The sequence below is a fragment of the Ammospiza caudacuta genome, chromosome 26 (assembly GCF_027887145.1).
Source record: "Ammospiza caudacuta isolate bAmmCau1 chromosome 26, bAmmCau1.pri, whole genome shotgun sequence".
NCBI classification, from domain to species: domain Eukaryota; kingdom Metazoa; phylum Chordata; class Aves; order Passeriformes; family Passerellidae; genus Ammospiza; species Ammospiza caudacuta.
This window is the reverse complement of record NC_080618.1, coordinates 5,709,937-5,735,847: the sequence shown is the minus strand read 5'-3', so window position 1 is coordinate 5,735,847 and position 25,911 is coordinate 5,709,937. Positions and strand designations below refer to the sequence as shown.

General features: G+C 50.1%; 1 protein-coding gene across 1 annotated transcript in view; it reads right to left on the bottom strand.

Annotated features, from left to right (window-relative positions):
* Positions 1-2,971, bottom strand: part of TACC1 (transforming acidic coiled-coil containing protein 1) — a 35,958-nt gene extending 32,987 nt beyond the window's left edge. Inside the window, exon 1 of the mRNA XM_058820137.1 lies at positions 2,867-2,971. The gene's annotated coding sequence lies outside the window, so the exon portion shown is untranslated. The remainder of the gene's footprint in view (positions 1-2,866) is intronic.
* Between the last annotated feature and the right edge of the window lie 22,940 nt (positions 2,972-25,911).

The following is a 25,911-nucleotide window of genomic DNA, read 5'->3' as shown; positions in this document are numbered from 1 at the left end:
GTCCAAGCCACAAACCTTTGTCATCATTCTTTCCTACTCTATTCTTAGCCAGCCTTCTGATGAAATCCTTTCTTCTATTCTTTTAGTATAGTTTTAATGTAATATATATCATAAAATAATCAATCAAGCCTTCTGAAACATGGAGTCAGATCCTCGTCTCTTCCCCAATCCAAGAACCCCTGTGAACACCGTCACCATAAAGGGCAGAGGGAAATGCAAATTTCTGAAGTTTCTTGCCTAAAGAACAAAACCTCTTTGAATTTTCAAAGTGAGCAGTAGTTTCTCACACCTGGGACTGGACATTCAGTCCCTGCACAGCATCCTCCTGTGGGGCCAGGCTCTGGCATGGGCAGAATTCCCAGGGCTTGGCCTTTCCATTCCTGTGCCTTTGGTTTCAAAGGAATTTCCTCCAGCCCTTTCTGAGTGCTGCATTTGGAAATGCTGCCCGGCCATTGGGACACACACACACACACATCTGCATCTGCTGGACGGAGCTGCCAGGACCTGCCTGCGCTCCAGGCTGGGATGCTGCACCCAGAAATGAATCCCAGAAATTTAAAAACGCTTCCACGAGGCTTTACCGAGATGAGGATCGCTCCCCTCAGCGGCAGGAATTCAGCATTTCCTGTAAAAGTGCATTCTTTTAGAGCAGGGATCTAAACCGGAGGGGTGAGTCTGACCGGGAGCCAAGGCTGCAGCACACACACATTAAAAAATATCATTAAAAATGCTCATGGATGCCAAACAAGCCGGGGACAGGCGGCGGGGACGTGTGACACTGTGGCTCCAGGCTCGGCACTTTTTCCCCACCCTCCTTGGCTGGGTCCCACCCTGAGAGGAATAAACACACTGGGATTGCTGGGAAACTGCTGGCAGACCCTGGAGGGAAACTAAATTAAGTGACATTTGTGCAGCACGCCGGCAGGGAAAAAACAACCAGTTTCCAAATCCAAAAACCCTGAGGGCACACGGCGAGTCCTTCCCCACGCTCCTCAGAGCTCCCTCAGCCTGACAAACCAGCAGGAAAAATCCTGATGAAGCTTTTCCCAGCCCTTCAGGACAGCGGGAAGGATCAGTGGCATCACCTGTGAGCCACAGGCCTTGGGGCAGTGCCAGGGGCTGCTCAGACCCCTCAGGAGCCCCAGAGCAGCCCCCAGACCCACCTGAGGGCGAGCAGAGCCGCAGGAGAGGCTTTGCTTCCTCACCTGGGACCTTAACCAGCCGCAGCACCCTGCCCAGAGCTGGCACTGCAGGCAGGGCTGGGTGCCAGTCACACGGAGCAGCCAGATGTGCCCCAGATGTGGGGTCCCACTCCTTGGGCTCAGGTGGGGCTCCTGCAGCACCCCCAGGAGCACTGGAGCTGGCCAGGGGCAGCTGGGAAGAATAATTATCCTGGTGCTAATTCCATGGAAATTTCCATGGGCCTGGGAAAGTGGTTGTTTCTAATTAATGGCCAATCACAGTCAGCTGGCTTGGGCTCTCTGGTCAGTCACAAGATTTTATAATCATTCCTTTCTATTCCTTGCTAGCCTTCTGATGAAATCCTTTCTTCTATTCTTTTAGTATAATTCCAATATATTATTTGTAAGCGCCTAAATGAGAGATGCGGGACTCTAGGCAGCTCTCCAAAATGCAGTTTATTCTGTCTAAGAGGTTACAGCAGACCAGGGTAGTGGGTGACAGAGCTGTGCCCACAGCTGTCAGCTCCAGCTGCAGGCCTGGACACCCTTTGGTTTTGGTTAAAATGAATTATTTACTTTTCTTTTGGTTACACTGCATTATTTACTTTTCTTTGCTGAGCATCTTCATACAGTACAACAAATCTATACCTTAACTATTACCTACAGCCTATCATAACTACTGTAATTACCATATTCATGTTACTGTTCTCCAATCACTAAAAGTCAGTACATTACAGTTTAAGCCAGAAGTTGTTTTTCAGTTTTCTTGCAGTGGAAAATTCTGAGACCTTTTCTCTACTTGCAGCTTTGCTGCCTTGTTTGCCTGTGCTGTCTTCCTGCTGGGTAAAAACATCTTCTTGTTTGGGGTGGGTTTATCCTTTGCTCTAAGCCATAAAAACCCCTTCTAACTAACACACCCTTTGCCTCCTTGGTTATCCAGCAAGACTGGCTCAGCAATTCTTTTCTTCTGTATCAAAACTTGCTTCATTCCTATTCCTTCATCAGACTCTACATTCAAAAACTTTCTGCCAAGCACACATATCTGTGAGACTTTTTTGTCAAACTTTCATCCTTCCCAACAATCATTTACTTTTAATATCATATATATATATATATATCATAAAATAATAAATCAACCTTCTGACACATAGAGTGAAGATTCTCATCTCTTCCCTCGTCCTGGCACCCCTGCGAACACCACCACATTAAACCAGTTTGGACCTTGGAAGATCACTGGTTCTGTTTTGCCCTTAGAGGACCTGATTGTGTCTCCCTGTCCCCCTGGCTGGCCCGGAGCTCTCCCGTGGTGGCATCTCCCGTTCCCGAGGGTGCCAAGGGAGGGTGGGCAGCGTGAGCAGCGAGCGCCAGCACACATGGCACGCATCGCACGCACCATCCCATCCCGTCCCGTCCCGTCTGGCTCCAGCAGCGCCTCCTTAGCAACCCAAACAGAGCCACAACAGGGGCTGGCAGCACATCACACCCCGGCCAGCTCTGGAGGAGAGCCCGGGATGGACGCACAGCTCCGTGCCATCACCTCCCTGCACGGCACACCCGCAGGAACTTTATGTCCCAAAGTGTCCTCCAGGCTTTGCACGGGACACCTCTGCACCTCCATCCCTGCTCTCCTCCTCCCTCCGGCCTCTGCGTGAGCCTCCCGGCCCTCAGCTCCCTTCTCCTCCTACCTTGGCAGCTGCAGGCTCGTCCCAAGCTCTGGCACTCCCTGCTACCTGTCCGGGGCTCCTCGCACAGCCGCTCCCGTGGCAGCTGCCTGGGAAAGGGCAGGGAGGAAGGAAGGGGATGGACGGGGAGGAGAGGGCCGGGCCGAGGGTGTCTCTGCTCCCTGTGGCCGCAGGGGAAGGGAGGAGGATGTTTTGGAATATTTGGGCAGAGCGAGGGAAGCGGGGCCGCGCACCGGGAGCCGCGGTCCCGGTACCGGGGGAACGCCCGGAGCTCTCATGCCGGCTCCTGCCGGGGCCCCAGTGCTGTCACGCCGTAAAAATGCGCTCCAGGCTGGAATTTGGCAGCCGGGACCTTGACGGGGTGGGAACCTCTGCGCTTACAGAGGGAGCGGGAGCTGGGGCTGCAGGGAGAGGGGATGGGGAGCAGTTCTGAGCAGGGAGAGGGGATGGGGAGCAGTTCTGAGCAGGGAGAGGGGATGGGGAGCAGTTCTGAGCTTGGAGAGGGGATGGGGAGCAGTTCCGAGCTGGGAGAGGGGATGGGGAGCAGTTCTGAGAAGGGAGAGGGGATAGGGAGCAGTTCTGAGAAGGGAGAGGTGATGGGGAGCAGTTCTGAGCTGGGAGAGGTGATGGGGAGCAGTTTTGAGCTGGGGCACGGAATTCACCTCAAGGCATTCTGTTGAATTCCCAGGAATGGGAATTCCCTGGTGTCGCAGACATCTTTTATGGAAAATCCTTTCCTTAGGATTTTTTTCCTCCTGAGAAGCCTCTGGAACAACATGTAAACAATGGTTATCTGCTGCTGTGGAATGCAACAGGTGCATCTGGGATTGGGCTCGTGTGGTTGTTTCTAATTAATGGCCAATCAGTCAGCTGGCTCGGACGGAGAGCCGAGACAGAACCTTTGTTATCATTCTTTCTTTTTCTATTCTTAGCCAGCCTTCTGAGCTGAAACTTTTTTTCTAATCTTTTATTATAGTTTTAATGCAATATATATCATAAAATAATAACACAAGCCTTCTGAAACATGGAGTCAGATCCTCGTCTCTTCCCTCGACACAAGACCCCTGTGAGCACGGTCACATCCTGGCAGCCCTGGCAGGGTTCGTGCCACCCCGGTGGGGGCTGGCAGCGACCCCCGGGCCCTCCCGAGCCCCGGCCGCTCCTGCAGAGGGAGCGCAAGGAGCGGGAATGAGCCGCGGGCTCCGCGCAGCCATTTCATCCTCGGGAAGCATCAGCAGGGGAGCTGCTTCTCAAAGAGGAAAAAACTCCGCTCAGATGGGAAGCTTCCCTCGCGAACCGATTGTGCCATCTGTTCAGCGGTGCCTTGCCCGGAATTCCCGTCCTAAAGCCACAGGACATCCGTGCAGGGGAACGAACCTGCCCTCTTCACTGCCAGCTCCTAAATTCAAAGGAATTTCCTCCAGCCCATTTCTGAGCGCTGCATTTGGAAATGCTGCCCTGCCCAGCAGGACACACACACACACACATCTGCATCTGCTGGACAGAGCTGCCAGGACCTGCCTGCGCTCCGGGCTGGGATGCTGCATCCAGAAATGAATCCCTCCAAAAGCAACGAATTCCTCCAAAATCAGGGCAGTGAGTGGAAAGGACCCTGCTGCACCTTCCAGGGACAAACAGGGTGGGGAGAGGCAGCCTGGGAGCCCCGATTACTGCTGCCTTGCCAGGTTCCTCCATCTGCCCACCATTTCCATCCATTTCTTTCTCTCTTTTTCTCTCTCTGACGCCTCCTTGCTGGGGTGTTTGCTGTGTCTCACCTGTCCCAGCACCCACAGGCTTGGCTCTGTGTGCTGCCAGCCCTGTGCACAGCCATGCCAACACCCCAAAAACCGTCTTCTGCCCAGGGTTCACCCCAGAGCCCGTGTTTGGGGCAGGTTTTGGGGTAGGAGAGCATTCCCATCTGTTGCAGTGGCGCTTGCCTGCTCGTCTCATCCCTGGCCCCAGCCTAGCTTCAGCTCCCATCTCCCAAGTGGCTCTTTCTTTCTCTCCAGCTGGAGCTTCCTGTTGGCTCTCATTTTCATTCTTTACCTCTTCAGCAGTGCAGAAAATTGGCACTTAATGTGCCCCGCGAGGCTGTGTGGGAGCAGCTTAATTGACCCTGTTTGCATCACCCTGCCCACAGCCAGCTCAGCCCTGGGGGCCACGTTCATTTCCCACCCCCTCCTTTGTTTTCCTGCCTTTCTGGGGTGCTGCTGGTGTTTGCCTCCAGGTGAGGGTGGTAGAGGAGCCCAGGCTGCCCAGAGAGCTGCAGGAATTCCCAGGGAAACCTGCCTTCCTGCAGCTCTCCATCCTCTTCTCCTCCCTCATCCTGGTGCCTTCCCCAGCTGGTTGCTCCAAACCCTGCCCATCCCAACATCCCGCTTTTGGTGAGGAGCGTGGCAGGGCCGTGCTGCAGCTCTGGGAGCTTCCCCAAGCACTGCAAACCAGTCAGAAACCTGAGCTGATGGCTGCAGCCCTGACCTTGCCAGCTGTTTTCCAACAGCTGGTCCCAGGCAGGATGGGTGGAGGGATTGCAGAGTGTGTCAGTGAGGACCAAGTGGCACCCTGACCAAAATAGCTGATGATAAAACCAGATTTGTAGCAATCACCCAGATGTGGTCTCAGCTCAGCTCCAGTTCTCTTATTGCATCCTTTGGGGCAGGGATTGCTGCAGGAAGAGCTGAAATAATTGGTATTCAGAGCATCATAAAACTCCACGTGAGGCTGACACTCCAGGCAGGGCTGCATTATGGCAGATGTCTAGCAGGGGAATAAGATTTTGCAGGTGAATGAAGGAAATGCATGCAGCCATTGTTTTGGGGTGTTCCTGAGTGCTGCTGAGGAGAAGGGGCTGCTCACTCTGATAATGGAAAAATGTTAAAGATAGACTCTGAAAATGCTAGGCTTTGTGTTTTGCCAGATCATGTGAAATTGCACCTGCGTGAGCAGTATATGATAAATGATATAATTGTTAGATGTGATGATTGTTTAGTAATTAAATATAATTATTGTATAACCATAAGAAGAATCATGAGAAACTATGTTAGAAGTTTGAGGGGGGCCCATGCTTGGCTGAGATCTATGTATACAATAGAACAATATAAGTTTAATAATTAACATGAAAGTTATATAATGATAGAATACAAAAACATGTTCATCCCAAACCCATGTTGGAGTCAGATTTGGGTTTGTACCCCTGACACCCAGAGCTCTTCAATGTATATGCAATGTATACGTGTATATGCACCTGCATATACGGCCACGTTCCCACTTTGCAGGGGAGGCTGGAAGAGAGTGTAAATTATTCCTATAAATATATATTATTTAGAGAGCTTGCAGATGATCATTCTTGTGATTATGTGTGTCTGAACCTTGACAACTCTGCTCTCTCTGCTCTGACATGGGAGAGCAGAGCGCTGCCACCAGGGCTGTGCCCAGCTGTGCCCAGCTGTTGCTCTGGCGCTCAGCCAGCAGGACCCTCCTCATCCTCACCCCAGCGGGCTCTGGGGGACAGCAGGGCCACACCAACAGCAGCAGGACCCGCAGATGTCCCCGTGGAATCCCCAGGGCAGGGCTGAGGCACCTACACGGCGTGCCTGGGATGCTCAGTTAACAAGGAGGGTTTCCTCCCGTTAAATATCTCACCACTCCATTTGTGTTGGAGCATGGAGTGCTTCCAACACTTGGAGCACAATGAGTTAGTATCTGCTGCTCTGGGTTTGCCTCCTGGCCAGCTGGGAGCATGCTGGGAGCAGGCTCCAGCACAAAGAACAATGGGAAGGCTCAGCAAGGGGCTCCAGAGGCAGGACCCAGCCTCGGCGACAGCGCTGGGGCTGCTCCCAGCTCTCTGATGGTGCACCAGGAGAGGATCACAGCCTCCAGAGCCTCCTTTTAACTCTGCAGCTCGTCCCCTGGCTGGCTTTTCCTGCCCTTTCAGGCGGTGGGCTCTGCGTGCCAAATGGGATCCTGGGGAAGGCGCTGCTGCCTGGATGGGCTCCAGCTGCAATGCAACAAATCCATTTTTATAGCCGGGAGCAGGTGTCTCGTGCGTGGCCAGCAGCTCTTCTGAAGATCACTCTTTTCATTCGAATTTTGTCACACACTTTCTGTAAATAACTCATTGCTTTGCATTCTCTTATGGAGGAGGAGAAATTTGATGGACTGTTGGTTTGGCCAGTGCCATTGGAGAGGTGGCACTGTCACTTTTGGAAATCTATAAATGCTGGAGTCAGAAAATAAACTTCCCTTCTTTTTACCTTGGAGTTCCAGTGTCCAGGTTGTTTTGTTTCATGTCCTATAGTGGCACCCATGTCACCCTGATTTTTTAAGATTTTCTAAGCCTTCTGACGTTTACATTCTTGTAACCAACTTTCTCGCACACTTTCTGTAAATAACTCATTGGTTTGCATTCTTTTATGGAGGAGGAGAAATTTGATGGACTGTTGGTTTGTCCAGTGTCATTGGAGAGGTGGCACTGTCACCCTCCAACCCACTGTCACTTTTGGAAATCTATAAATGTCAGAGTCAGAAAATAAACTTCCCTTCTTTTTACCTTGGAGTTCCAGTGTCCAGGTTGTTTTGTTTCATGTCCTACAGTGACACCCATGTTGCCCTGAGTTTTTAAGATTTTCTAAGCCTTCTGATGTTTGCATTCATGCAACGAACTTTCTCATGCACTTTTATGTAAATAATTATTGCTTTAAATTCCTTTATGGAGAAGGAGAAAATTGATGGACTATTGGTTTGTCCAGTGTCATTGGAGAGGTGGCACTGTCACCCTCCAACCCACTGTCACTTTTGGAAATCTATAAATGTTGGAGTCAGAAATTTAAAAACTCTTTTTACCTTGAAGGAGCAGCGTGTCCATGTTGTGTTATTCCATGTCCTACATGACAACAGTGACCGGTCCTGGGGCTGTGCAGTTCTGCATGGACTGTGTGCCTAAAATGAAGAGCACAGCCTTGAGGACATGGAGAAATTCCTTTTTGCTTGTACTTCCCCCCATTTCCTGCGCCTGGGAAGAGCCAGAACCTGTGGGGAGGAAAAGAAAAGGATCCACTGTTGGAGCCACAGATAAGAAAGGCCAAAGGGTTTGTTTTCCATCCTCAGCAATGCAGCGAGTGGAGCTCAGTCAAGAAACCCCATCCAAAGCCACAGCTCCTGAAGCTGCTCTGGGCAAACAAAACCTCAGAGGGCTCTCTGTCCTTGCCCGTCCCATTCCCGCTCTGGAAGGAGAAAGGACCCAGAGCTGCAGGGCTGAGGCACAGCCCCATCCCCAAAGCAGCACCTGGAGGAGCTGCAGCCCCAAATCCTGCAGGGAGCCGGTCCTGGGGGGCTCAGAGACCCCAGCAAAGAGCCCCCCAAGCCCAGGAGCTTCCCCACTGACACGCCTGGACTCATTGGCCCTGCTGAGACAAAGAGCCATTGCTGAATTCAGCTGCCCTGGGTATTTTTTTTCCCTCTTGGATGAATCACCTGCTAAAAATATTATAAATGGAGTCGCTGGCCAGACCTTTCACTTCTCTGGAAGCAAAAATATTTATTTTACTCAGGCCGTGCCTGTGTTTTAGCAGAACTTTATGATCAATTTTGGAGGAATGTGCCATGCTGTATATTCAAATTACAACTTTTTTTTGGCTCGCGGCATAAGTTTAAAACGTCTTGTTTAAGGCACAACTGTCAAGCTGCCAGAAAAATGCATTTTCAGCTGTTTTTCCTCCCAAAAGCAGCAGTTTTGTTCTGTTGATGGTTATTGTCAGCCCAGGTGTGTGCCTGTTTCAGGGTTTGGTGATCAAGGGGTACAGGCTGGACTGGTTTAGACTGGGAGCTTCCACTTCCATGGAAAACCAGCCTTTGTTTTCCAGCATCACCACTAATTTGGTCCCAGGGAGCTCTGGAGCTGCTGGGCTGGTGGGGACAGGCCCATCCCCATTGAACAAAGCTGCATTTTTGGGAATTGAGTGGGTCTTTCTCCTGCCCAGGCTCCAAACCTGATGCAGATCATCAGACAGCACAATGAGATCCTTGGGGAGAGGATCATCACAGAGCCAAAGGAGCTTTGTCCTGGGAGCATTTCCTCCTCCTGAGGAGCCTGGAGCCACTGAGACCCCATTGGGACCAAGCACCACCAGCTCCTGTTGCTCTTGCTCCCGTGCCAGGCAAACCTTCCCCATAAACCCCCGTTTGAATTTAGGAAGGAAATGAGGGGAAATTTCTTTTTCTTGCTTCAGGGTGCAGAGAGAATAATGGGATCTTTATTCCCAGGTAATTAAATATTAAATTGATTTTTTTTTTTTGGTGTGGGTTTAATTTACACTCCCTTCCAGGCTCCCCTGCAAAGTGGGAACGTGGCTGTGGGTGGGCAGGGAACACCACCAGGACCAGGTGTGGGTCAGGGCATCCCTGAGTGCAGAACCAGCACTTGGGATCCTCTCCATGCCAGCTTGTTGGGAAGAATGAAAGTTTGACAAGAAAGTCTCACAGATCTGTGTGCTTGGCAGAAAGATTTTTAAATGTAGATGAAGGAATAGAGATGGAAGCAAGTTTTGATATAGAAGAATTGCTGAGCCAGTTTTACTGGATAACTAAAGAAGCAAAGGGTGTGTTAGTTAGAAGGGGTTTTTATGGCTTGGAGCAAAGGATAAACCCACCCCAAACAAGAAGATGTTTTTACCAAGCAGAAAATCCCACCTGCTGGCCCTTTCCTTCCTCTTATCCTGTCCAAGGGGATGATCAGAATTCAGACACCTTAAAATCCACCATCTTGTTCTACAAGTCACAATATTAAACCTAGTTTCAATATCAGCAGTGAGTTTCCTTGGAAATGGTGAAGAAAACAGCAGCATTAATTAAAGGCACAGCCTTTTGTGTTCATTCCTCACTCGCTGTCTTTTTTTCCACTCTCCTCTTGTATATTTGATCTGTTCAAAGCTGAGGAAATGTTACCCACAGCTTTACTTTAATAGCAACCAACTTCCAGTGCCTGCTTAGTCACCAGGGAATTTCTTGGGTTTTTTGTTTTCTGAAAAAACAGAACCACCGCTGGCTTGGTCAAAATTCAGACTAAGGCTCACCAACATTTTATACTTGTGGTTGGAGGTGAAATTCCCCTCATAACTTTTTGACAGCGCTGTGGCCTTTTGTACATACACAGGGCTCTGAGCACCCTGCTGCAGCTGAAGCTGTCCCTGCCCATGGACTAAATGGACTTTAAAGGTCATTTCCAGCCCCAAACACCCTGTGATTCCATGAATTCTCATTCAGGGCTGCTCCACATCTCCACACAAGTGTCAGTCAGATGCTGATAAAGAGCCCATCCTGCAGAACAGGCTCAGGAAGTTTCTGTCCTCAGCTGAAACCCCTTTGGTGTGGAAGAGCCTGGAACTTATTACAAATCGCTTAAGCAACTTTGGCCCGCTCACGCTGATTAAATTGCTTCCCTGACTATTCCAGAGGCTCAAAACCACCAGCAGCTCCCAGGCTCGCTGTGCAAAATTAATTAAAGCAGGGGATAACTTGGCAAGGACAAGAAAAGAAAGTCTCACAGTAAGGAACAAGCCCAGTGTGGGGGTGTTTGCTGGAGCACGTGCCTGTGGGTGCTGGTAGGTGTTTCAGACCCACCCTCAGCCCTCAGTGCTTTGCCAAATCTGGGCATAAAAATAAACTTGGGAGTCGAGTGCAGGATCCCAGCACAAAGGCAGGGACCCCTCTGTTTCCATAGGAAGCAGAATTCATAGCTTGGCAGAAGGGGCGCGTTTCCATTTTTGTACAAGAATTTCCTCCGCCTCCTGCAGGAAAAAAAAAAAAATAAAAATGTTGTGTAAGAAACACGGATTCAGACATTTCTCCAGAACCTGGCAGCGGCCCCGAGGCTTCCCAGGAGGTGCCTGCAGGACTTCCAACAAAAACCAAGCGGGGCATCACTGCTCCCTTCCTTGAAAGCAGCAGCAAGGCAAGCACAGAGAGGCACCTGGCACCCTGATCTGCACAAAGGGAAATCGGCTCCAGGGTTTTTTACGTAGCTCGCCCCATGGAGTTCCCTTTTAGCCCCCTGTGAGGAGGGGAGGGGGGACAAGGTCGGTTCTGTCCTGCTGCCAGGGCTCTTGCTTAATCATGGAGCCCCCTCCCCTTCCCCAGCGTTATCTGAAACCACAGCCCTGACTGGCTGCGCTTCTCATCCATCTGCAAAAGCACATTAAGGAGGGAGAGAAAGGTTGGCAGCTGACCACGGAGCAAATCCCCAGAGAGGGCCTTACCTGACTCCAACCAGATGCTGTTTATCAGCCCGAGCGCTCGCTACATGCCCGATGTGACGGAGACAGCAGAAATACAAGAAATGCTTGTTATGCTCAGGGCTTCGGGGGGTTTTCATCCTCAGGCCGGATATACAAGTTCCAGGAGAGGAATATGCATCCCTGGAGTCCTGGGCTGAATCTGGAATTCATATACTCTGTAAATGTGCTTTATTTAATGCAGGAATCGAGAAGGGGTTTGGAGTTATTGCGCCGCAGAGTTTGATTGCGTAGTCACAGCGTGGAATTAAGGAATAGCTGCAGATCTGTAGGGCAGTTCCAGCCCCATGGAAAGGGCAGGAGGGTGTGTTCTGGTTGCACTGTTCTATCCCTGTTCTCCAACCACTGCCCTACATGTGCTGAAGCCTGAGAGAAGGTCCCAGTGGGGTCTGCCCTAGCCCTGCACATTTCCCATCCCAGATCTCCCTTTGGATGAAGCCAGCAAAGCCCATCAGGCCAGGGAGAGGCACCACAGTGACAGTGCAGGGTCCCAGAGCCCAAGGAAGCCTCTCAGAGCAGCACAAGAGCCAGGGCCAGGCTGGGAGGTGGGGAGGATGTGCTGCCAAAACCAGGGCAGCACTAACATGGAACAACCACCCAGACCAAGAAAAGGCAGGGAAAACAAGGCCAGGACTCCCTGAGAAATAGCTGTACCCTCATGCAAGCACATACCTGGATGTTTATACAGATCTACATGTGCCTTTTATGTGTTCCAGCCTGGCTTTAAGGATTTAACACATTTTTTGCTGCACCACCGTGGTTTATCTGACACCTGCAAGGTGCATCTGTCCCTGGAAGTGCCTCATCCTCACCTGTGTCCCTCTGCAGAGCGTGGTGCCAGCAGCTCACAGGGCTCTGGGCACCTGCAAGGCTCTGCCTGTGGAAATAAATGCCCAAATGCCCAGCTCTCAGAGCCTTGGGCTGGGCTGCTACAGTCACAAAGAGCTTTTATAGCCTGTAGGGGCCTGATGGCTAATTAACAGCTCATTAATGTCAGATTAACATCTGGAGGAGCCCCAGAGCCAGGGGGCACCCTGGGGGCTTTTCTGCCCACCCTAGGCTGGGTGTTAGACTCTCCAAGGTATTCCTGCAGAGCTGGAAGCACTGAGCAGAGGGAGGGCACCCTGGCTGCTCCCCCCTTTGCTTTCCCAAGCAGATCTGCAGGGAAAAACCATCCCCACACACAGCCCCAGGCCCTGCTTTGGGACCCTTGGGGATCATCAGCAAAAGGCGTTATTTGGAAAGGCTGTGCCATGAAATTGGGTGCAGGGAAGGTGTCACATCCCAGGAGATGCCAAGGCACCAGGAAGGTGCTGAGGAAGCGGGTGAAGAACCCTTTGCTGCATCAGTGTCTCCCCCTCCCACCAGCTGCTGCGTAAATCACGTCGGCTTCAGAACCTGCTGGCAAAACATAAAGCAGCCTCCGTGCTCCAGCCACCACAAGGGTATTAATCAGGCTAAAAATATAAAAACAACATGAAAAACACCATCTAGGGGGGTGTGCGGCATCAGCCGCTCGCTCCGGGAGCTTGGCCAAGTGCTCATATCTCCACTCTCATAAATACACCAGGAAAACACATTATCTCTGCAGTGCTCTTGGAGCAGGGAGAGCTCAGAGCAGCCCATGGCACCTGTTGCATTTTAATGATCCTTCATCATCACCTGTAGGGGAACTGGTAACCTGTCACCGTCATATTTTCTGGAAAAATCTCTTTGCCCAGGATTCTTCTCCTGGGAAGCTGAGAAGCATCAGAAAAGAAATGTGAAGAGTAATAAAATAATAAATAATAACTGAATTATTTAAATGACTGTCCTGCAGCGCCCTGACCTTCCCACTGCAGCCCTGGCATCAGCAGAGTGAGGATCAGCAGTGCCAGCAGAGCATTCACACAAATCCTCCCATTCTGGAGCACCAGAACATGACCACACATCCATGTCCTCACCTGTAGGGAAAGTGAGATTTAAATAACTGAATTATTTAAATTATTGTCTGCAGCGTCCTGAGCTTCCCACTGCAACCCTGGCATCAGCAGAGTGAGGATCAGCAGTGCCAGCAGAGCATCCACACAAATCCTCCCATTTTGGAGCACCAGAATGTGACCACATATCCATGTCCTGGACCAGCAGCACTGCCAGGGGAGCAGCAGGCACTGGGATGTGGGATTGGCCTGGCTGGGGTTACAGATGCACCCCGGTAAAAAACACAAAGAAAGGTTTTCTCATGTTCAGGCAGCCCAAAGAACAGAGCTGATGTAGAAAACGCGCCCTCTGCATTGCTCTCCATTGCCCATAAAGCCATAAACCCCTTTCAAATGCTCCATCCCCCTAACTTTTGGATGTCATTAAACGCTTTATTAATTTACTCCAAATGTCTTTGCTCATATTCCAGCACGGCTAACCCCATCAAAAGGAGACAGCACAGTGCTTAGGCAGCACTTCTGCTCTTCAAAGCCTGTTACTGAGATTAATTGCTTCTCCCGAGTCCTCTGTGAAGGGGGAACATGAGGATAGCTGTTATGAGTGCTGGGTGTGAGGGGGGAAGTGAGATCCAAAGTAAAAGCAGAGTTCCAAGGCATTGGCTGGATGGAATGGGCTGTGCAGGCTGCAGGGGAGGTGTCGCAGACATCTTTTATGGAAAATCCTTTCCTTAGGATTTTTCCTCCTGAGAAGCTGGGAGGCCTCAGGAACAAAATGTAAACAATGGTTATCTGCTGCTGTGGAATGCAACAGGTGGGTCTGGGATTGGTCTCATGTGGTTGTTTCTCATTAATGGCCAATCACAGCCCAGCTGGCTCGAGCTCTCTGTCCGAGCCACAAACCTTTGTTATCATTCCTTTCTATTCTTAGCTTAGCCGGCCTTCTGATGAGAACCTTTTCTTCTATTCTTTTAGTATAGTTTTAATGTAATATATATCATAAAATAATTAATCAAGCCTTCTGAAACATGGAGCCAGATCCTCGTCTCTTCCCTCAACCTGAGACCCACAGCACAGCTCAAGGTCTCAGTGGCACTAAGGAGGGGCTGCACAGCCCCCCAGAACCTTTCTGGCCGCCCCCAGGCTGGCTGCCACTGGTTCCTGTCACTGTCATGTTTTCTGGAAAAATCTCTTTGCCCAGGATTCTTCTCCTGGGAAGCTGAGAGGCCTCAGAGAAAAATGAAAACAATAATTATCTGATTCACTTCTCCTGTGTCTTGCTGCTTTGGAATGTGGTTTGGACATTGTTTACCAACTGGTGATTGTGTCATTAAATTTCATGTGAATTGTTTCAACTTATTGGCCCATCAGGGGCCAAGCTGTGTCAGGACTCTGGAAAGAGTCACAAGTTTTCATTATTATCCTTTTATCCTTCTGTCTATATCCTTTCTGTATTTTCAGTATAGTATACTTTAGTATAATATACTTTACTAAATAATGCTGTAGTATAACATTATTTACTATAACATAGTATCTTATATTTATCTTATATCTTAATATAAGATAGTATCAGCCTTCATTATTATCTTTCTAACCTTCTGTCTGTATCCTTTCTGTATTTTCAGTATAGTATACTCTAGTATAATATACTTTACTAAGGAATGCTATAGTATAACATTCTATAATATAACATAATATCTTATATACCTATCTTATATCTTAATATAAGATAGTATCAGCCTTCATTATTATCTTTTTAGCCTTCTGTCTGGATCCTTTCTGTATTTTCAGTATAGTTTACTTTAGTATACTTTACTAAACAATGCTATAGTATAGCATTCTTTAATATAATATAGTATCTTATATATATACCTATCTTATATCTTAATATAATATAGTATCAGCCTTCATTGGTATCTTTATAACCTTGTGTCTGTATCCTTTCTGTATATTTTAGTATAGTATACTTTACTAAACAATGCTATAGTATAGCATTCTTTAACATATCTTATATATATCTTATATCGTATCTTATATATATCTTATATCTTAATATAACATAGTATCACCCTTCTAAGAACACGGAGTCCGATTCATCATTTCCTTCCTGCCACCTCCCAAACACAACAGGTACCTGCGGAGGGAGGATGCTGCGGGGAGGAGCGGCGGTGCCAGATGCGCTCCTCGCTGAGCCTGCCCTGCTACATCTGCTCCGCGTTTTGGTTTCCATCGCCGAGCTCACCACATCCCCCCCGGCCGGCTGGAGGCGAGCAGGAGAACATCTGGAAGCAATCGCGGCTGTCACGCTTCAAGGAGATACGGCACCGCAGAGAGGAGAACCCGATCCCGCTCCCCAGCAGCCTCCTCCCGCCCGCCCGCAGCCCGGCAGATGAGCACAGAACCCCGGGCTGGCTCCTGCCTGGTCCCCAGACCCTCCCAGGATGGGTGACACTGGCCACCAGAGTGTCACTGGGCAGAGGGACAGGGCTGAGACCTGTGCTGAGCACCCCAGCTCCATGCCGGACTCCCGAGGGACTTGGGTCTCTATTTTGGGGGTTTTCAGCCTGGAGAAGAGAAGGTTTCAGGGAGATCTTTGAGCTCATTTCAGTGCCACAGATGTCCTGAGAAGCTGTGGCTGCCCCGTCTCTGCAAGGGTTCAAGGCCAGGTTGGACAGGCCTTGGAAAACCTGGGATGGTGAGAGGTGTGGGGGCATGGATGGGCTTTAAGGTCCATCCCAAACCATTTCAGGATTCTGTGATGTCCCTGCTGTGGCCAGGCATCTCCATGAGCCCAAAAACGTGTTTGTAAACACCCTGACACCTCAGCAAACCCTGCACCACACTGCTTTGGATAGGGCTTGGAAAACCTGGGATGGTGAGAGGTGTCCCTGCCCATGGTGTGGGGACATGGATGGGCTTTAAGGTCCATCCCAAACTATTTCAGGATGCTGTGGCCAGGCAGCTCCATGAGCCCAGAATGTGTTTATAAACACCCTGGCATCCCAGCAACCCTGCACCATGCTGGTTTCCTCTCTGCCTTTTTGTTTAATTAAGTGCTCTCTGTTTTCTGTAGCTCACCAGGGCTCAGGAGCACCATCACTGCAGAGCATTTCTGGCAGGGAAGGAGCCCTTGATCCTTTGTGATATGGAATACTTTCAGCATTAGTTATTCCAAAATCATTCTGGTTTATGAGCAACCTGCCAATTGGGCAGAGGCAGGAGGCCTGGGTCTGTACCAGGCACTAATAAAACCTTGAGAGGAGCTGTAAACCCCTGCTGGCAGCTGCTGGGGAGGAGGGGGATTACTCAGGGCACCGCTGCTCCTGCCTCCTCCCTTTCCTTCTGCAGAAGGGCATAACCATTGCAGGCTTCTAACAGTGCTCCTTTGCTGCCCAGGGTGGGGAGCAGCAGGGCCCTGCCCTCACCTGGGCATCAGGACAGGCACAGCAGCCAGCCTGCCCTCCCTGCAGACATGGGGAGATGATGAATTAAAACGAGAGAGAACGGGGCTCAGGTGGTTGGATGAGCTGGGGCTGCAAATCCAGCCTGGGAGTTTCTGCCTGTGGTCATGCATGCGACATCTGCTCTGCTAGGATTCCAGAGATGAGAGCTGAGAGGATTCAGAAATTCCATGGGAGTCCCCATGGCAGCCCTTCTTTTGCCTGGCACCTTTCAGCCAAGCCAGAACTCCACAGGGACGTGGACACACCTGGAAATTCCTGCTCCCCTGTGGAAACACAGCAATGCACTCTGATAACCATCATCTCCCTCAGCAGAGCTGCACTGCTGCTGAGGGGGCTCCTCTCCTCTTGGAATGTTGGGGGTCACAGGACAGATGATGGACTTTAGACCTGGTTAACATAAGAGATTTGATAACAGGATGCCTTGGCAAAAGCAAATACAGCTTTGAAAATTAGACCTGGATTGCAAGAAGATTAAATCAAACAGGTTTACCAAAAGAAGAAAATCCCATTAAACTCTGCAAGCAAGAGATGTTGTTATATGGATAAGTTTGTGTGTGTGATTGTAACCTAATCATTGTAGTACACATTACTGGTCTCCCTGAAATAGGATAGAAGTGTTTGTATCCTCTTGGAATCTCTGCTGCTCAGAGTGACTCTGAGATATGTTAAAGTCTCTTTTCTCAGCCCAGAAGTCGAAGGAGTCAAAACTCTTCAGTTTTTTTTCTCAAGGTTGTTCATTGTTTCTTATCTGTAAAATTCTTTCTCTGGCCTGCTGAGGTCCATTCAGCAGGTCAGACAGAGGCACCTTGGCCACCCCTGGGGTGGTGTTATCTTGTCATACTAAAAACTACGTGTACAATATTTACAATAACTTTCCAATACTTATTACTTATGTTAGACAGTGAGTTTCTACTTTAATTTAAAAACGTCAACATCACTTAGAAGATGGAGGCTAGGAAGAAGAAAGAAGAAGGACAGGCCATGCCCAAATTCCTCCATCTTGGGACCTCAAGCCCCCATTCTAAAAACCTCAAAAAATCTGGTTTTCACTCAGTGACTATTATTCTACTTGAACTCATTTGACTTGTAATTCTTCATGTAAAGGTTGGTAATTGTTTTTTTCCAAGGGCTAAATCAAAGGCACAGAGGTCTTGGTCTCTGAGCCCCCTGGGCAGGGACTCAAGCCCTCCAGAGCAGCCAGAGGAATTTCCCAGGTTCCAACAGCATCCCACAATAAAATGGGGTTCTGATCACCGAGTCAATCTCCATCACTGACACTCTCCCACCCCTGCAGCAAGGTCATATGAGGAAAATGCAAGTGCTGGGCTGAGCAATTCAACCTAGAGATGATTGGGAGGGCGTGATCGCTGGGGCTTCGAGGAGAGGAGTGGCACCAGCAAGGTCCCTCCAGGGCTGGATCTCCCTCCTCTCCCTCCCCAAACATCTGTGCAGATGTTAACAGGCGTGCTACGGCTCGATTTGCGATATGAAAGGCGAAGGGTTAGAGTTGAGCTCTTGGGTAAGCGACACCGAGAAAGTCAAAGTTTAATTGGCATTCCTGGCTGGGATGAAAGCCCGCGGCTGCGGCGGCCGGCTCGGGCTGAGCGGGGCCATTGGTCACGGGCTGTAAAGGCCACACACAGGCACACAGGGACAGGGCTGCCCTGCCAGGGGAGCTGCAGCTCTCTTGGATTGGCATCTCCCTCCCCATGTACCCCATGAAGGGGCAGCATGTGGAGAGTTGGGGGTAGGATGGTGGGGATGGATGGAGATGAGAGATCTCTGCAGCCAGGGCTTGGAATTTGGGGTTATTGCGAAGGGCCAAGTGCAGGCCTTGTTTGGAGCTGCCAGCCACAGCTCAGAGCAGGCCTGAGAGAGAGAAAGAGAGGTAAAGAGAGGGGTAAAGAGGATGAGAGAGCAAGGTTCCCGTTACAATAAAATAAATCTTCTTCTGGTCATGGAACTTGGGGTTCATTGCAAAGGGCCAAGTGCAGGGCCCTGCTGGGAGCTGCCAGGCACAGCTCAGAGCAGGCCTGAGAGAGGAGAGGGGGAGAGAGTAAAAGGGTAAGAGAGTAAAAGGGGTAAGAGCATAAAAAGCAAGAGCTAAGAGACAAGAGGTAAGAGCTAAGAGGGCGAAGTTCCCATTCCAATACAATAAACCTTCTGTGTTGAATATTTGATTCTCACTAACCAATCTAGTACAAGATACAAATCCTACAGCGTTTACATACAGCCCATAAGAATCATTACATTGCCATCCTGTGTTACATTTTAAACCCTAAAACTCCTCTTTGGGCCCTTCTGCCAAGCTGTAGGGTCTGCTCTGAGCCTTGGAGCTGTCTGCAAGCAGAGGGTGTTGTTCCATCAAAAGGGGATCACCTTCAGCCAGCCACACCATTGTTTTCCAGTTGTTCAGTAACTGAGGGATCTCAAAGCACAGCAAGCAAGATCAGAGTTGTGTTTTCCTTCTTTGCTTGTCTCACAGCTTCTCTCTGTTCAGAGGGCATGTGAACACCACGGGGTTGGATCAGTGCTGCCCCATCCCTGTCCTCACCTGCCCCATGGGGCTGGATCCCTGCTGGCCAGGGAGCCACCCTCTGCTCAACACCCTTGGGCACTGCTTTTCCAGCTTGCAAAAAGCCCGGGGTGCTCATTATTATCTTTTCAGCATTTAATAAGTATCCATTCTGTATTCCTTAGCATAGTATAATATTCTTCAATATAATATAGTATCATAAAATAATAAATTAGCCTTTTGAGAACATGGAGTCAGATGATTAATTCCTGCCTTCATTGAGACATTCCCTACAAATACAAATAAATATAAATACTATAATACTCCACATCAACCCTATAATACTCCATGGCCCAGCAAAGGCACCCCTGCTCCAGGGTGGCTGTGTCTGTGGGAGGCTGAACCCCCACGCTGCAGCTCCTCTTTCAAAGAGCCCTGGATGAGGATTTTTGTTCCCTTCTTCCTTCAATTTCAATGAAACTGCAATTTTTGTGCAGAAGAAAAAGCCCTGAGAAAACAATTTTTTGGCATGTTCTTAAAGCAAAAATCCCCTTTTTCTTGGAAAGCAGGCCAAAGCCTAGCCCATATTCCTTGGAAGTGGGCCTTGTTCTACTTGAAAAACATCCCAAGTTTTTGATGGAAAATTGGAAAATGGGTCCAGGAGAACGTGGCGTCTCAGCAAAACTTTCCATGAAAATGATAGAGAGTCTGCACAGAGCAAAAACCCTCAAAAGTGGAATTTCACCAGCCTGGCAGAGGCACTGTGGCATCATCCTGGTAAGATACTCCAGTGGTGGGATGGTTTTGGCAGGGATGCTGTGCCCCCAAAAGCTGGAGTAGCTTCCATTACTGCTCTGAGTACATTGCTGTGGACTCGAGGTAATGCAGGTCCCCTCAATCATGGTTGTTTGTTTTTTGCAACCCAACATGATAAAAGAGATTCCCCCCACCCCCCAAATCTGCAGGGCATGTTACCCAATAGGATTTCTATTAAAATGTGATTTTCTTCTGCTTGTAATTTCATTATAAGGTGTTTGTGTAGAACATCGACCCCACAGGTAATAAATATATGGGCAGGGAGGGGAGCAAGAGTAGAGAGCATGGATGATTCCTAATGAAGGATGCAAGCAGAGGTGAAACAATCAAGGCTGGGCACAACCATCATCATTTACTGGTGCCTTATTGGAATAATTACCAATATAGCCAGACAGAACGTGCCTGAGCTTGTCTGGCCCTTGGTGCTGAAGCAAAGAGTGGCACTGTGGTGTTTCACCCCAGAGACACTTTTGGCTGGCTGGGTGAGTGATACACCTGGGAGGGAATTATCAGGGTTGAGTTTCTGAGGTAAACCCTGAAATCACAACACAACAGCGCCTGATGTGGAGAAATACTTCATCGAGGGATTATTGCCATTTAACACATCTTTCACTTCTTCCATCTTTTCTGAATGGAGTGCACACACTGCACAGAATCTCGTGACTGTCCCGACAGTCCCGACACACACACACAACACACCTGGCCCTGACAGGCCAAGGAAACAAAACACCATCACTGTGGGTAAACAATCTCCATATTGCATTCTACTTTTGTAGTAGAAAACCAATAAGAATTGCGTTTCCTTTCTCTGAGGTTCAGAGAACGTGAATGCCAGGAATATTCTTGGGGAGAATTGTGCCTTGCTTTTCCCTGCGAAGGGAAATGCGGGGTTACTCAGCATGGGGAATGTTCACCTCCATCCCCAGCCCCCTCCAGACCAAACTCACCCTGCTCCCCTCTCCCTGCCGGCAGTGCTGGAACTCAACCCCTCCCCATCAAACTCACACAAGAATAACCCAACCCAGAGGGCTGAAATGCCGCTTTCCAAGGCAAAAGAGCAGGAACAAGGCGGTTTCCCCCTGCAGCAGTCTGGGGGTGCTGCGCAGACGACGCCGAGCCCAGCGATGCCACTTGGCATTCCTCCCACAGCCGAGGAATAAACACCGCTTTGTTTTAACCCCCCTCGCCGCACAGACAAGAAGCACTCCGAGGCTTTCAGAAGCTCATCTGCATCATAATGCTGGCGGATTCCTATCTGGAGTGATCCGAGTGTCAAAACCCGGGATCCAGCCGTGAATTACGGGGGGAAGAAGAGTCGCAGGGAAAATGACACCGGTGTGGGAGGGAGAGGAGCTGCCTGAGGGCTGATCCCGGCCACGGGCTTTTAAATAAATGTCTGAGAGAGAGGAGGGCGAGGAGAAAACCTGGGGTCCTGCCAAGAGAAATCCTGGGGTCCTGCGAGCAGGATTCAGGCTGCTGCTCGAGTCTTATCCCCCAAACCATGAGCAAATCCTTGTCTGCAGCATCCACAGGGTGGCTGGGAAGCCAGGGCATCACCAGAGAGCCTGAGGGCTGCTCCTGGGCCACGAGCTTTCAAATAAATGTCTGAGAGAGAGGAGGGTGAGGAGAAATCTTGGGGTCCTGCCAGGAGAAAACCTGGGCTCCTGTGAGGAGAAAACCATGAGCAAATCCTTGTCTGCAGCATCCACAGGGTGGCTGGGAAGCCAGGGCATCACCAGAGAGCCCTGTGCTGGGATGGGGCCACCCCTGCACCAGCACCCCCTGCATTCGGGGGGCTTTGACCTCCCCACCCCACTGCTGAGCCCTGGGAATACAGGCCACACGCCAGATGTGTGATTTCTGGGGAAATTCTGATTCATGAGCAGCAAAACCTGCTCACGCCATCCCTCTGCGAGGAGGGAGCTGTGTTTTCTCTGGCGTCTGCAGGAACAGGGGCTGCTTTGAGCCTTCCTGAGCCCTCCGGGTGTGAAGCTGCAGTGAGAACTTGTGCAAACACACAACGCTGTTAGCCGGCAGCTGAATTCAGCAGAAATCACCGGCTCTGCCTTCGCAAGGAAAACAAAGACGGCGGAACGAGGCCGGGCGAATGGAACAAAAGCGCCTTGCTAGCTTGGGTGAGAGCAGGAGGGCGGGCAGGGCTGGGAGGGAGCCCTGCGGGCCATGGGGGCTACCGGGGGCAGGGGCAGCGCTGCAGTGCCTGCCAGGAGCTCCTGCAGCCCCTCAGCCCTTCCCCACAGCCCTTCCTCCCCAAATCCTCAAATCCCTTCCCCAAAGCCCTTCCTTCCCTCAGCCCTTCCCCAAAGGCCTTCCTCCCCAAAACCCTTCCCCAAAGGCGTTCCTCCCCAGAGCCCTTCCTCACAGCCCTTCCTCCCCAAAACCTTTCTTCTCCAAAGCCCTTCCTCCCCAGAGCCCTTCCCCAAATCCCTTCCCCAAATCCCTCCCTGACATCCCTTCCCCTCAGCCCTTCCTCCCCAAATGCCTTCCCCAGAGCCCTTCCTCAAAGCCCTTCCTCTCCTCAGTCCTTTCCTAAAGCCCTTCCCCAAAACTCTTCTTCTACACAGCCCTTCCTCCTCAAAACCCTTCCCCAGAGCCCTTCCCCAAAACCCTTCCTCCCCAAAACCCTTCTTCTCCTCAGCCTTTCCCCACAACCCTTCCTCCGCATATCCCTTCCCCAAATCCCTTCCCCAAAGCTCTTCCTCCCTTCAGCCCTTCCTTCCTCACGGCCCTTCCTCCCCAAAACCCTTCCCCAAATCCCTTCCCCACACCCTTCCCCTCATCCCTTCCTCCCCACAGCCCGTCCAAATCTCTCCTTGGCAGGAGGGGCAGACCAAGCATGCCGTTATTGATTTATTCCAGTTATTTTAACAGATTTACTGGAAAGCACGGAGGAGGAGGCAGTGCTGGGCTCAGCTGGCACGCAGCGTTTCTCCTCACGGCTCCATCGCTGCTCCCCGTGGATCTGAGACCAACAAGCCCCTGGCTGGTGGCAGCACTTGGCCATTTCTGCTCCAAGCTGCCTGCAGCATCCTGTTGTTGTTTGGGATTTTTCCCTCTGCCCCTGCTGCGTTTCACAGCATTCTGCTGAGCAGGAGGAGCTGAGGATGGAGCTCTGAGCAGGGAGAAAACCTGCAGCAAACCCCAGGAGCTTGGGTAGAGAAGGAGCCCCCGAGTTCCAACCAGCCCTGCAGGGGCTCTCACCTCCTCCAGAGCATCCTCATGATCTTTAGCTGGTCAGAATGACTTCAAGAAAAGCTGGGAAGTCTCTTTTCTTAGGCCTGTGCTTGAAGGAAGAGTCAGAACTCTTCATTTCTCGGTCTCAAGGTTGTTTATTGTGTCTTATCTATAAAAATCGTTCTTTTGTTCTGCTGAGTCAGTCAGAGGCACTCTGCCTGCCCCCGGGGCGGTGTTATGTTTTTATACTAAAAACTAAATGTACAATATTCACAATTACTTCCTAATACTTATCACCTGTGTTAGACAGTGAGCTTCTACTCTAAATTAATCTAGAAGTGCCACCATCACAGCAGAAGATGGAGGCCAAGAAGAAGAAGGACAAAGGCTGGATGCACTTAGATTCTTCCATTTTGTTTTTCTAAATTTCTATTCTAAAAACTTCAAAATCTACTTTTTTTTTTTTTTACTTTGTGGTAAATTTGCTATCATTCTACTTAATTACTAATTAATTAATTAATTAATTATTCTAAATTTACTATCATTCCTAACTACTGAATTTGTCATGGCTTGCAGATCTTCATCTAAGGTTGGGAATAATTCAAACCACAGGCATTTTGGGCTCTGTGCCAGGGTCTCTGAGACCCCTGGCGGGGTCTGGGCTGCTCAGGACAGCCAGAGGGACGTCCTGGCTCCTGACAGTTCAGGGTTCCTCTGGACAGCACCCCCAGATCATGTGCCAGAGTCACTCAGCCACCTTTTGTCGCCTTTCCATCCTACTACATATTTATCAGCCTCATTTGCATGGCATTTGCATAAACCGCTGCTGCGGAGTGTCTCTCCTGAAGGCAAGCTGAAGTTTGCATCTCCATAATTCTGCATTTTGACTTCCCAGGACAGAGGCTTTGTTTTATGCCTTTGCCAGCAAATTCCTGCTGGGGCGGGCTCAGGTTTCCAGCGCACCATGAGCACACAGCCGTTCCCATCCGCAGCTCCAGAGAATTTCCCTGCTCCCTTCCAGCTCCAAACAGCAGCAGCCCGGATCCTGTTGGGAATCCTCCATCTTATTTTGATGCCTGAACACACATTTTGGGATGAAAACCTTTTTTAAAAGCTCCAGGACCAAGGCTCTGCCACCAGAGATCAGGGATGTGGCCATTGCTTATCCAGGTGCTCCTTTTCTGACTCCTCACACCCCCATGGAGTGAGAGGAAATATATTTTTGATTCCAGACACTAATTAGGCCTCAGGAAAGGAGATAATGTGCTCTGTGCTCACCAAAGCATCCAAGATTTGCCAGGGTTCACTTGTGGTTCCCAAGATGGTGCTGAGGAGGGAGGAGGGTTGATCCCCCCACAATGTTTCCAGTGGGAATGGGGGAAAAACTCTCATCACATGGGCAGAACGGGCAAGAAGAGGTTTATAAAAGTTTTAATTTTTTGGTGTGAGGCAGCCATTTCTGTATCACATTCCCATCATCTTCCACAGCACTGTTGGGACAGAGCCCCTCGTGGTTCCCAAGATGGTGCTGAGGAGGGAGGAGGGTTGATCCCCCCACAATATTTCCAGTAGGAATGGGGGAAAGACTCTCATCACATGGGCAGAATGGGCAGGAGAAGACTCATAAAAAGTTTTAATTCCTTGGTGCGAGGCAGCCATTTCTGTATCATATCCCCATCATCATCTTCCACAGCCCTGTGTGCCCAGAGCAGGCAGTGCAGGAGCCTGGGATGAGGACACCAGGTCAGGGGAATTGATTTCACAATCCTGGAAGAGCAAAAACCCCACAGCAACAATCTCATCGGATGTTCCTGCAAATACATCCGTGTCCATTAGGCTGCCGGGCTGCCTGGAGTGCTGGCTGAGTGCTCCCGCCGGGATCGATGCTCCCAGCCCTTAAAAACCCACTAATCACCCTGATTTATAGGTAACATGCCTTGCTCGTTCCGAGGGGAGGGTTTAAACCCTTCCTGCTTTTTAGTGCTTTTTGGTTGAGAGCAATCTCTGGCTGCTGCCTGCCCTACAGTGCCCTCACAAAATCTGCCGGAACAGATTGCTGCGGGATGGGGAAGCAGCTCCTGGGGCAGGGGTTTCATGAACATCCAAGTTTTGGACGTCTCCAGCACCATGGCAGCTCCAAGGTGCAGTATCTGTGCTGTAACTGCACCCTTGAGCCCGTTCTCTGCCCAGCAGCTGGTCTGTTATCTGCAGGGTTTGGCTCTTAGAAGCAAGTCTGGCTGCTCTGCGGTGTCCTGGGGCTGAGGGGTCTCAGAGTCTCATCCAGCCAAGCCAGGGAGCTGAGAAATCCCTCCCTGGGAGCTGCAGCACAGACAAGGGCCTCTCCAGCATCCCCTGTCTGGGCAGTGGAAGTGGGAGCAGCATCACTGAACCAGGGCATCTCCCTGGTGATAAAAACAGAGCAGGATCCAGGTACTGAAGCGATTTTCAACATTTATTATAAGAAAAAAAAAGGCCTAAAGCAAGGGTGATTTTCAGCATTTATTATGAAAAAAAAAAGGCCTAAAGCAAGGGGGAGTGGGCCAAGCAGGAGCGTTCCCATCCACCAGCCCTGGATTTTCTTTTTGATGATGTCCCAGATGGAGCAGCACAACTCAGTGGGTCAGGAGCCCCTTTTTATCCTGTTTTTTGTCCCTTTGGATTGGTTTCTGTTTGGATCCTTCATCTGCATGAAGGTTTTAGGCCTTGATTGGCCATTGCAGTTCTGTCCAGGCCGGCTCGTGGTGTGCTTTGCTGAGGTGCGTTATGGTACCTTGAGTACCGGATTTCTTACAACCACCCTTTGAACCCCTTTTACAATATAATAACCAAACTGAGAGTACATGCTTGACGACCTACC